We start from the raw sequence: 14,021 nt of genomic DNA on the forward strand, positions 1-14,021 counted from the left end.
TGTCCCAACATAGGGTTCACATACTGAAGGCTTTCACATCTGGTTGTCTCATTACCTAACCCAACTTTAGAATGATTTGGAATATTGATGGAATCTCCTATTGTTCACTCCCGACGGAGGGAACGCATTTGGTGATCCATTACCCCATTCATATCTGTCGTTGGAGAAGGTTTTGTTACATCCTTCGATTTTAGCTCTCACAACCTTTAAACCTATACACAATTATCCCACGGGAAGAAGTCCACATCGAGTCCTCTTTCGAGAACCAACAACCTTTACTAGCTTTTGTCCAAGTCAACTCTTCAAGCAGTCTCCATAATTTAACCTATCCGGTCATTAAATTCATTATTCATTACCCTAAGGTTTGGTCAACCAAGGTCAGGGCTCCAACTAGTTTCACAGCAAGGTCGAGGTAAGTCATACTTGTAGTACCAGAGAATCACTCTAGTCACACAAGTCCAAGGTTCTAAGGTATATCTATATATATTTATCACACCAATATGTAGGCATAGATTCAATAATTACATTCAAATCCCTATGGACATATCTGTCATCTAGGTCAATCCACAAGAACAAGAAGTTCTCAGGTACGGTTCACTAAGTCTTTTTTTTTTTTTTTTTTTTTTTTTTTTTGGAAAGTCAAATCACGGTGTAGGACTTTCTCTATGAGTCTAAACAAGGTTTGGATAAACCAAGTAAAGTTCAAATAGAGTCGTCACTAGCTTGAGGTGTTATGAATGACTTCCAAATACACGTGACCTTCATGGCTCAATCACATAGACCAGCCCAAACCAGCCTATTACTTTCCTTTCTTAGTACCTACCCATAAGGTTTGGGTCCTTAAATTCATAGGATCAAAGGTCTTCATCCTCAAAGGTAACTCTTCTCCTCTTATGTAAGAGAGGAGTCACAACGGTTACCAATGCCTGCTAGTTCTTATTAGCTGGCCCAGTCGGGTACAAGTCCTAACCTCTTTCAATTCAAGGTATTGACTAGACTTAGGTGGTTCCCACAAATGGGTCACACAACGGGGTGTCCGATCTAGGGTATAGGCACATAATCATCACATATAAGTGTAGTCAAAGGTCTCCAAAACAAGCTAAAAATCCTAAAAGAAATTGGGTGGACTCACGGCGGTGTCGTACTGCGGTCGTTCGTGGCTCCTCCACGAAAATAGGGAGAGCAGACTAACGGGCGGATGTGGAATGCGAATCCGTTCGTTTGTCCAATCTCAAAAGTCTCAATGGCCGAGAGGGTTTAAGTCAAACGGATTTACGGACGGATGCATGAGTGTGGATCCGTTCTGTTGATCCCACTGATTTATAATGAAAATTTCAAGTTTTATGCGGAGCGGATTCACGATAAGTGGATTCGCTCGTTCGTTCATTTGCGAGAAATTTAACATAATAGAGCCGCGAGTTTTAAAACTCACTTTTGGCTCCAAAGAAAGGAACATAACCGCGAGGAGAAAAAGCTCTGAGGGACTTCCGTTCAAGCTTCCCTCGGGTGGTTTTCTTGTAATCTTAAGCCTCAAGGTTTAACTCTCACTTGTTCAAGATATGGCTTTCTTCCCATTTCTACTTTCTCTTTTCTTAGATTTGGGATGAATCATCTTAAGTTGTGATCATGTCTTGATTTTGCTTGTAATCCCATAGCCATGTACACCAAATCCATACCAAAATTGATTGGCCGAAACTAGGGTTTTTGGGTGTAATCAAGTCCTATTTGATCGATGGCACTAAGTTGTTGGATCCTTGTTTGATTATTGCACCTTTTATAAATTTCAAGTCTTTGCAAGTATTTTAGAGATTGTTGCTAGGTTTATCATATATAGTTGAATTTTACTTGGATTATGTTCAAGTTTTGGTTGTAGTAAAGTCCTCAATTCACAGTATTTTGGGAAAACTCTCCAAGTTCAAATCTAATTCTTTTACATGCCATAAAATTCTCATAGAAAATTATCACATTGTCTTATCTTCAAGCATATTCTCTTGTACACATGATTGTTGATAAAATCCTTAAAATCTTTCCTCTTTTCCTCAAATAAATAATTCTTGTCTCTTGTTGAGATATTTTCATCCAGCAATTTGCTTGGTTGGCATTGGTTGGAATGTAAAGTAGCCAAAAGTACATGTTGTTCACATTGATCTCATTATTCACATCCACACATTAGGAATGTCACATGAATTTTACATGTGCATTGATCTTATTTATTTCTCTTCACTCCAAACATCTTCCTATGGTTATCATGTCTCATTTTCCTTATATGATCTTGTCACAATACCATTTTCACATCTTGTATATATTTCACTTCTATACTTTTATTTGTCAAGCATAAAGTTTAAGTTACCGGGGTAAGATATGCCACAAGAGGGGCGAGGAAACATCAAATAGAGGTAATAAAAGCCTAACATAGGTTGGTTCATCAAGACAGGCAAGAAAATCCTTTACGGCTTGGCGGTTTTAGGTGTGGTTTCGATAAGTTGCAACCACGGGTAAATCCGAGCTTTTTAGAATCAAATTTTGTTCTCGAGAAATTCATGGATTCTCAGTCGATTTCACAAAATTGAATCCACGGGTGAAACCGCATGGCCCAAAATTAAAATTTTAAAACCCGTGACTTAGAGGTTTATTTTTCTCCTTCAAAACACAACTCTAAAGCTCCGGGAGAAACCCCAACTGCGACCATACTTGCTCTCTCCTCACTCCTTGGTGGATTTTAGTGCTCCAAATTACTCCTCAACAACATCCAATCGCATTCGAGTAAGATCTCTCTCTCTCCCATTGATTTCTCTCAAGGAGAAACCCCAAAACATAATTTAGGTTTTGAAAACTTGGGGGTTTTGCTTTCTTTTGCTCAGTAGGCTGTTCACAATCTAATCTTAACCATTTTCTCACCATAAGCAACCTATACAAGGGCTTGCATACGATCTTGGCATCTAACTCAAGGATTTAGGTTGGATTTTGGAAAAACCAAAACCTACTCAAATTTTCCTCTTCTCTTTTGCCATGTATGAATCGGTCTTACTAGATAGGGCTTAGTTTACATCCTTTGAGTTGTCACAAGCCAACTTTACTTGTTTCTCAAGATTCAAACTTCCAATCACAAAATCTGAATTTTTTTTTTTTTTTTTTTTTTTTTTTTTTTTTTTTGAAGCCTAAGGCATGCTCCATGATTGAACAAGTCTACTTCTTGTTTGAATTTACTACTTTGTAAAATATCATGTCCTAGGCATAATATGACCATGAATCTTCATTATTTATCATGTCATTCACATAATGGCCATGCCTTCCCTTTTTCCCAACTTCTTAGATCACAATTGGATAAAATCAGAATTTTCTAGCCTAAGAATCCTGCTGTAATTTAATTTGCTTTGAAAGGAAAATCAAGGGCTAGGTTTTGAACTTTACAACCTTACATTGATCATCTACTTAGGCCTTAGCATTCAAGGTACAAATTTGCTATCAATCTTGGCTTTTAGCTGCAGGTTAAAACAATCAATGGCTCCAAGCACGTGGCGTGCATGCGTGGAACAAGTTGCACCAACTGTCCTAGATCCACTATGGTTTCAAAAGATAGAGGACCCAGAGCTTTACCCAGACTACTTCCGCTTTAAAAAAATATAGTGGAAGGGCGGGATGTAGTGTTGGATGATCTCAAAGCTTCCATGGTGGGGCAGAGATTCGAGGCATTGGGGTGGACCAACATTCTCAACCTTCCTGAACCATACTACCTACAACTCATTTACCATTCTATACAAATCTGGACACCGAGAACCCAGGCATACAGAATTATCAGGTTGTTTCATGTGTCAAGGGGTTCCTATAGCCTTCATTGCGGCACGGTTGGCGGCGTTATCAACGTGTCCATTGGAGGAGCAAGAACCTATTGTTCACTTAGAAGGAATCCCTATACCTTAATCAAGTGGGAGGTATTGACATTCGATGGCCATCGGTGGCTGAACTGCGAGTGGTGGATGGCTTCGATGAGGTCACGAAGCAACTCTCCAATCAGACTTGGCGCCTAGAGGGTATCGAGAGAGGGGTAGATGACATCGACACCTTTCTTGGTCGCGATGGTGGCGGTGGTGCAATGTCTAGCTCGACTTTCTCTCAACAATTAAAGTTATCCGGATCGAGTTCTTATAGTTCTTGTCTTAGGATGAACAACTGGGAACTTTTAGAAATGGTAGACTTGTATATTTAATCGAGATGAAAGAATCAAATGTTTTGAGTTGGAACAGGATGAGATCTTGCATTTTGAGTTGGGAAAGACACGTTATGCCGAAGCGGAGAATGCGGAACAATCATGGTGTTAGATTAGTATCTTTTGGATTGAAGCGGGATAGAATCATATGTCTTTGTTGGAATAGATGAAATCATGAATGTTGAAATGGGAAGGATATGATCGCCTCCCAAGAAGATTTGGAACGATTGAATATTTGTAATTAATCTTATATGTATCTCTATGTATTTGCTTACTTCTTTCTTGTTTAAATCATTGTTGATAATTATGCTTGGTTATAATTGGTTCATTATTGTTTATGAATTTTAACATATAGTTACTCATTTATGACCTACTTAAGGCTCAACCAAGCAATTTCAAAGTTGTAGCTTAACAGCCTATGGTTCAAGTCCTAAGTGCCCTGTTGCCTATTATCTTCTAAGTTCTTGTTTCACCACAATCAGTCTTCTCCTATGTTTGCACACCCAATCATTTATGTTCTTAAAGATTTTTAGTTTAGAACCTAATTGTGGAGAGTAAATCAAGAGTCCGCGAGGCGTGGTCGGTGCGAGCATCATTGCTCCGATACCACTCTGTCACGCCCCCATCCCAACAAGGGATAAAATACATTATAAGGGGTGACTAGGACGACGCTTGTCATCCTACTAAGCTGCCAGGATCACGACACGGTGTCCCAACGCACGATCATAACTAATATTAAAACAATATAATATCGAGTGCGGAAAGGGAAATATTACATTCCAAATGATCGGTAGTTTTGCGGAGCGTATAAAATCAATAGTTACAAGATGATCAAAGCCTAGATGATAAATACTGTAGTTAATCCATTTTTCATTACCACCTAATAATGATTAACAAGGGTATAACAAGTAAATGTTTTTACATGGGCCTACGCCTAAAATAAACAAAAGGGGAACAAGTCCCTAGAATTCTCACGGCCGTAGGCGCAATCGTCACAAGGACACCCGTTGCCATGTTCCTCTAACACGACTTAGGCTCCTCCGTACTCCGCATCATAATCTAAAAATTGTGTACACGAGGGGTTAGCTCTCCACCGAGCAGTGAGGGGATGGGGATGCACAAACACACAATTCACATAGTCCAATGATGCATGCATATGTTAAGTAATTTTTCCACCTAACATCACAACTAAGTCAATGGCATATGCTCTTGTGACAACTCGGGAGACACTTGTGGGTCACTTAACTTATCGCCACAATGAAACCTCAATTGTCACCTGGGACCTACGCCGATCGAAGCCTCCAAGACCACTCGGTGGCGGACCCACGATAACCAATACTACCATGATCGGCCTCTCCCACCTCCCACGAATCCGGTGTCGATTACCCAACACCTAAACCCCTGTTGGTAAGGGTCGTAGCATAAGGGTGTAAAATCCTAGCCACGCTACATGCAAGTCCTATCGTCCCGAGAGGTAATCCGGCGCATCAACTTTTCATCCGGTTTAGTGCCCGGTTACACCACGGCACGGCGCATACGATTCAACATGACATTCAACATAATTTCTTCATAAATATATATATTATCCGGGGTTTAACACGCACCCACCGCACTCGAGACCCATCAAAGTAAAGCATCTCCAATTAACATCATAACATTCATATATAAAAGTATGCAATATCGCAAGCATGCTTAATAATTTATAATGATGACATAATATACAATGCAATAATAATATCAAGCCCAAACAACCAAACCCACTCACAACGTATCGCAAGCACCACGATTATCGGTTGTCGCCTCGATCAAGCAATAAGCCACAAAAGTGAATATATTAACCTATACAAGGAGTGGAATAAGGTTAACGAGCGAAAGGAACGGATCCCCAAAGGTCTCCCATAAACACTTAAGTATAAGGTTTGAGACGAAGTGGTTGCGGGAGTGGTTTCATGCCCAAATTCGCAACCACATGTAAATCCTAGGAAACCGGGGTTCGGGACAGTTTTAGTCAAGGTCGGATGCGAGATGTGGTTTAGAAAACTGAATCCGAGTGTAAATCCGAGCTTCACGGGGGCTCAGGACAATTTTTGTCAAGGTCGGATGCGGATGTGGTTTGTAAAAGCGAATCCAGTGTAAATCCGACCTTCACAGAATCCTTCTCGGGAAGGTAATTTCGGTGGTGGTTTCTTGCAGTCAAACCACATGTAAATCCTAGCTAACCAGGGGCTTAGGATAGTTTTAGTCAAGGTCGGATGCGGATGTGGTTTCGAACATCAATCCGAGTGTAAAACCACATACTGCGAACCGAAAATTGAAGGGTTTCTCACTAGGGATTCATTTTCCAAGGGGTTTAAAGGTAGGGAGGCTTCAAAAACTTCCTCCTAGGTCCATTAGGGTTCTAAGACCTCATTAGGTCCATGTAATCCCATGGATTTAAGAGAAAACAAAGAGAACCTAAATTAGGACATAATATGGTAGAAACCTTAAATTTCTTAAATGGAAAGAGATTACTTAGGCTTAGGGCTTGTAATGGAGTGAAATAACTCCACCATAGTCTAGGTTTAGAGGTTCCATCGATTCCTTGGGTTCCAAGAGAACCCTAGGTCGAATTTCTCCCATTTCCCAAACCCCAAAACCCAAAATAGAAGAAAAGAGATGGGATTGAATGGCTTACCCACCCCCAATATAGAAGGCTCCATGTTGAGGCTCCAAGAAGTGCTCTTCCAACCTCCAACCAAGTTTCTCCACCCTTCTTCCTCCTTCTCTCCTTCCTTCTTCCTTCTTTCTTCTTTCTTCTTTCTCCTTTCTCCTTTCTCTCCTCTTTCTCTCCTCCACGATTTAGGTTAGATGGGAGAAGAAATGAAATGAATGCTTCTCCCCCCCCCCCCTTTGTCTTATTTAAAGAAAATGGACCTTGGATCCTCTAAGTTAAATGGGTCAAATAGCTAAATGGATAGTTTAAGTTAAATGGGTCAAGAGTTAAATGGGTGGATCCAAGTTAAATGGGTCATTAGGCTAAATGGGTAGTTTAAGTTAAATGGGTCACCCAAGTTAAATGGGTACTCTAAGTTAGATGGGTCAAATAGAGTCAAATGGGCCTCTTAACTAAATGGGCCTGCCCATAGGTTTCAAATAGAAAAGAACCCACTTGGGGATGGGTCCATCCACCATGGGATTATAAGCCCATCACACGCTCCCTTAAATAAGTGGGACCCACAAATGGAATATTCCCAACTCAACTAAAATAGCCGGGCTGTCCAAATCTTGACCCGCACGAGGGCATCGAGGAAAAGGATAAATAAATAAACTTAAGGGCTAGAACTTACTATTTCCTTGTCATGGTTTGTCCCCATGACCCGAATAGTTTCCTCCAAGTAAAACCGCATCATGGTCAATAATTTTGTAGCCAGTTTGACCACCGGTGAGAACAGCTCACCAGCATACGTGGCAGTGATAACCACACGTCACGGGGAAGAAATAATAATTAATTATGATCCGGGGTGCGGGTGTAACAGTATCGGCCAGATCCGTATAAAATGCTTTAACACAAAAAAAATACTAGTATTTTAGTACGTAAAATGATCCAATCCAACCTGATATGGCCCATCGATTTTGATATTAATACCGAAACCAATAGAAAATGTATCTTAGTGTAGAATGAGAATTTCAAGAAATCTTAAATGGGTCGGATTAGGTCAGGCCTTGAATCTGTCGGTCCAGTTAGGCACCCGACACGCTAGGACCTCACAACGGGACTATTCGATTATTAAATGTGTCAACATGGATTAATTATATTATATTATTCCTTACTATTTTTCCTTATTATTGGGTGCATAATTTATATCTAGTCTACATAACTTGCAATCATTGGATTTGAGTGGTAATTCTCTCAGGGCTTCTTCACAAATAAACCAAGGTAAATTAAGAGAGGTAGGCTAGGCTTGGAGCATCTTCACTGCTTTAGCTAATGTAGTGAGTGTTGCTCAAAATAATAATTAGGGAAAAATTTTCTTACACGGCTGTGTATGTGAGAGGGTCTCTCCCAAAGAGTTGGAAAAGTTATAAATCCCCACTCATTAATTAATGCCTTGAAACTCCCACCCTCTCACATACACAGTTTACATGACCGTATATGAAAACTTTCCCCTAATAATTAATCAAAATATATTTGCTTTTGTTGCCCTCGATCATAATTGTTTCAAAGGAGCACTTTTTTTGGAAGGTATGTCTTTCTACATGGTAATTAATTAATTAATTTGTGACAACCATTGGGTGATCTCCTCATTGGCGAGTATTCTGATCCTCCCAACACGTACTGCCCGAGTGCAATTTTGGGCGAATGAGGAACTCAATCATTTTGGAATCTGACAATAGAGGGAAGGGTATTTATAACATATCACCTTTTCACATGAATAGCGATATATGATATGAGGGAGTTTGCACTTAATTTCATTTTTGGACTAACTTTTGTGCAAATCTTTTTTCCTAGTTATAATAACATTAGGATTCTTGAACGTACTGTTTTCCTTTCTTAGTGCAGAATTAGCTAATTTGCATGACTAACAGTCGTTGGATTTGAGTGGCAATAACTTCAATTGCTCCTTCGAAAGAATCTAAGGTAACATTATTAATAAGCCTAGCTACATGATTAGTGAGTGAGTACCCTTGTTAGGCATTATTAATTATCCCTCAATTATCCTCGGCCAACCCCCTTTTCATGCATGCATGTCTTTATATGGAAGCACCTTAGATACATATTAATTGAAATCAATTGAGCATGAAGAGCTAAGCTTAAAGGATCGATATTTGTGTCCTCTTGGAGACCAGTACGTCTACATGGCATTATTGTTGGGATTATTCAAACTCACTTGTCTAGTGTGTATTGAGAAAGCAATAATTCAATGTAAAATTACCAAGCAAATAACAAAAATAAAATTGCAAGCAAGCAATTACACAATCAACACCAAGAATTTTATGTGGAAAAGCCCTCCAGTGTAGAGGGAAAAAAATCACGGTGTAAATATTGCACCAATCCACCATGAGAAAAATAGGAGTACAATGATTCTCTCAAGTTTTCACCCAAACTTGAGATGTACAAGCAATTGGAGACAATACAATAGGGATTACCTCACAAGAAACCAAACCAAGTTCTCACCACAAACACCACCTCTCATAAAGTCTCTCTGCTTTGAAGAGTTCTCCAAGTTGTAGTAGAAACACCAAAGCTTCAAGACCAAACCCAATCTCCTTGCTCTTTTCTTTCTCCTCCTCCTTCTCTTGCTTTTTCTTTTTCTTTTTCTTTCTCTCTCTCGTTTTTCTCTCACGGACTCACAGCTTTTGGGCGGTTTAGCTTCTGCCTTGACTTGGGCATTGGGCTAGGCCCCACCAACAATTATTTCTTGCTTACCTTTCTTGAGTGTAGAAGTTGTATCCACATTCCATAATTTTAAATCAATGGATCTCAGTCATAATTCTCTCAGAGCCTCCTCTTCGCAAACAAGCCAAGGTAAGAGTGGGTTGGACCATCCATCTTCGCTGCTTTAATAAGCTATGGTTGTACTGTTCAATTATACTATTTTGGATCATAAATTTGGTAGAATATTCTTCAGGCGAAAGAAATTATGATCCATAATCCTGTCTTTTGTCTTCACGTACAGCCATCATATATATATATATAAGAATTAAGACGCTTATACAAGAATAATGTTAATCTCATAGTGACCGTGTTAGGTACTTGATTGATACGTCAAAACCTTCGAAGCTGATGGAACGCGTTAAATCAAAGCCTTTAATTTATTTTATACTAGGCTGGTCCAATCTAGCGCCCATACACTAGAGTGGGCTCTATTGAACACATAACAGACCACCATGTTTCCGTAGTTGTCATCCTTGGCGACTCTCACTCTAGGCAGCTTTTACTCTAGCGGTAGGTAGTTCATTCCAAACGGCTCCAATCTGCTCCAGGGTTTTTGCCTGGCTGTTGATAGCCCTTTCTTGACGGTTTTCACTCTACTCCAGATAACCCTTTCCGTGATTCGAACCCCTGATGTGGTGTCCAACTCTGATACCAAATGTTAAGTACTTGACTGATACGCCAAAAGCTTCAAAGTTGATGGAACACGTTAAATCAAAGCCTTTAACCCATCCCATACTAGGCTGGTTCAATCTAACGTCCATACACTAGAGTGGATCCCATTGGGCACATAACAGACCATTGTTGAATCACCCCTCATCAGCCATCTCCACCAATTTTTTAGTCAATCACCAGAGTCACATAGTGTTCAAATTATTGGATGGTGAAACAGTTTTATAGTTGTTACTGAAGGCAAGCAAAACCCAGATGTGTCTAGGCGCATGCACCCAGATGCGCCCCTGGACAGAGAACGTGCACCCTAATCATAAATATGGGAATAACAACAGGCTCTAATCACTCTCTCTCTGTACTTGGCTTCACATGTTCAATCACTTCTTAAAGAAAGTAGAATATAAAAAAAAAGTTATGTTATAACAAAATACTTGCCTACCTAATCCATTGACATGTTTACCCATATAATATGCTTTTGTAGGCCCCACAAGTTTGGTTGGATTGGGAAAGTCGAAGGTTCTAAACTTAAGTTTAAATGGTTTTAACAACAGCATCCTTCCATTTTTGGGTGTACTGACATCTTTGAGGACTCTGTCCCTCAGTAAGAATTATGATCTGGAAGGATCCCTTGCTATGGAAGGTATGTGTACATTGAAATTCATAACAATATTTTTTTCTCCTAAAATATAAACCCAACAATTAATACTTCATTCATGTAGCTCAAGGACCCTTTCAATTCGGTGCAGAATTAGTTAACTTGCATGACTTGGAATCATTGGATTTGAGTTACAATAACTTAAATTGGTCTACCCAAGCAATCCAAGGTAATTAATAATAAAGCCAATTCAAATGAGTAGTTGCATGATTACGTACCCACCCTTATATAATTAAGTGCAGTGATTGCGTACAATATTGTAGCTGGCTAAAGGTAACTAATTACTTCATTAATTTACTTTTTATGCAGCTTTATTCTAGACCGTTGGATCCTGGCGTTTCGGCTACTCCTCAGCCATTATAAATAGGTGAGTACTATTCCTCATTAGCTCTTGTTTGCGTTTTCAGAGCACTCTAGTAACTCAGAGTTCTCGGACTTTCAAGCACTTCGGCTCTTCTTGCGCTCGATCTCGTCAGCTTTTCCTGCTTTCTTCCTTCGGCATCTGAACGCGTCTAAGCTTGCTCCCTTCGACAACCTCCCCCGCCATCTTTGTTCTCAACCTCGGCATCAGTAAGTCCTCTAACCCTTAGTCATGTCGGTCAGTAGTGGGTCAAAAGAGGAAGTTTTCGCCAAGCTGCGAAATGCCGCGAGCCCGAGTCAAGAATTTATAGTATTGTCGCCCGTGGTGGACCTTCTGGGCTTGGGCTCGGGCTCGGATGAGCCCGGGATGGTGGATCCCCATCCTTTCGATGACGCCGAGGTCCTCTACCTCAACAGTCTGTCCATCCTACTCAGTCTACCTCTGAGGATCGTGAAGGGGATTTAGGATCGTCCTCGGACGAAGACGAGTCTTCGGAAGATGAAGGGAGATGGGTCAGTGGGATCATCTTCTGAGGTCCCCGACCCTGTCGAAGGTAGCGTCGGGGCTATGGAGAGTACCGTCTCCGAGTCCGACCTGACGGAGCTTCGGGTGAGGTATGGGATCCTAAAAGCAACCGACTCCGAGCCCTGAAGCTTCGAGAGATGACTTGTTTTATTCGTCCAGACGAGGTGGCTCTTTACGAGATAGCCTTCAGATAAGGCTTCCGTTTCCCGATTCTTCGTCTAGTGGACGAGATCTTAGATCACTAGTACTTGTCTTTGAACCAGCTGACTCCGAACGTGTGATTGATCGTGTATGACCGACATGATCCGAGGTGACAAAATGAGGTCTCTACAATAGCCAACATGAACAGGTTATAACTATCAATTAGAAGCATATTTGGTGCTCAAATTTTAGCCCTAGTTAGAGTTCATGAACTCTTATACATATGTAAAATTCATTACAAATGGACTCTTATATGTGGCAAAAACCATGACCATAAATTATTAAACAAAATAAGCCAGAGTAAGAGTGAAATGAAAAATAACAACTCAATGGTTCAAAAAACACAAGTTGGCAATGTGGTGAATTAAACCCTAAAATTCGATGTGATCCTAGCAAACCATGGCAAAATGTTTGAGTTGAACTTCTAAAATTTGACATGCGACCTTAGCAAATCAACACTTCAGATTGTTCAAATGGACCCTCCACGTGGCTAAATTATAAGTGCACGTATTACTTGCACTAACAAAGTAGGCGTTCTATGATACTTTAGTAATTAAAATTTTATGAAATAAAAAAAAATCAGATTATTGAATGTTAGGGAACGATAAGAAAAACAAGAAGAAAATTTCCATTTATGATTGTTCAACAAATTTAACAGATTGTATGTCTCAAGGTTTCCTTGTTTATATATTTCAAAATGCCAAATCACCAAATCATACACAGTGCTGAAGCATATGGTTTAGCTGGTTAACTTATTACTGCAATACTACCAATCTACCTTCGCTATTTTGACAGATACTTATCGTTTCAAATGCGATGCATTGTCCAGTGCATCTACGTACGTGGTGCATCAAGCGGTGCACAACACTTGAGAAGATAAAAATCCATCACTTTTCTTTTTTGGTGCACTGTCCGATGTGCCACTAGGTGTATTGGACAATGCACTGCACTTGAAAAGATAAAAATTCTATTTTACTAAGGGAAGAGATGGATTGAGTTAGAATTCAAGAAAAGTTCAGTTGAAACAGAAGGGAGGCACTTAAGAAAGTAAGAAAATAGCAATAATCAAGTAAAAATTAAGCTAATTGACCTGTGACTACCTTCCTCTATTCCTCTATTCCTCTATCCTTAAGTCAATTAAGATAGAAAGGAAGCACTACTGGCAGCACGAGGAAAAGCATTAACCAAGTAACAACTAAGTTAGCTGATCTACAACTACTCTTTGTTTGATCAACATCCAAGGGCTTATCAAAAAAAATAAAAAATTCTCCAAGGTTTATGTCGAAATCTAAGGTCATCATTACTTCCCATGGTTTTAGTGCACAGTATCGGAACGGGTATTGGCAACACGCAAAATCAATACAATATCGATATAGTATCGGCTTGGATCGATTGTGTCAGACAAACTGAAATTTCTTAAAAAATGAGTTTTCTGACCATTTTATCTCTTATCCGTATTGTGTTACCGATATGGTATCAACACGATATCGATATTGGTGATTATCAAAACCGATACATTATCAGGCGATACGATACCGATACTTAGAACCATGTTTCTTTTTTTTTTTTTAATGAAAAGAAAAAACTTTATAAACTAGAGGAAATTAATTTACATCATTTCCAACTTTGTCTGAGCAAGTGTTTCTAGCCATATTTTTAACTATGGTTAGACGGAACCTATTACCATCTGTAGTGAACTTTACATCTTAGGTACGGTTAGATATGTATAGAAAGTCTTTGAACAAAAACCATGGCAATGGGCATTTGGTAGGAGATGGAAGAGTATTAGCTATCAAAGAATGATCGACCCACACTTCTTTAATCTTCAACCCAATGCAGGCCACACGATCGCATCCAGAGTGGATCGCAAAAAAAACTGCTACAAGTTCTGCAGTGTTAGGAAGCATTCCTATATCAAAAAACTTTAGTCTGCCATTTATCAAAAAGACATAGGACCACCCTGCTGTGGTTAGTCCAGTGGTAGAGT

This window comes from Telopea speciosissima, chromosome 5, assembly GCF_018873765.1.
Source record: "Telopea speciosissima isolate NSW1024214 ecotype Mountain lineage chromosome 5, Tspe_v1, whole genome shotgun sequence".
Lineage (NCBI taxonomy): Eukaryota > Viridiplantae > Streptophyta > Magnoliopsida > Proteales > Proteaceae > Telopea > Telopea speciosissima.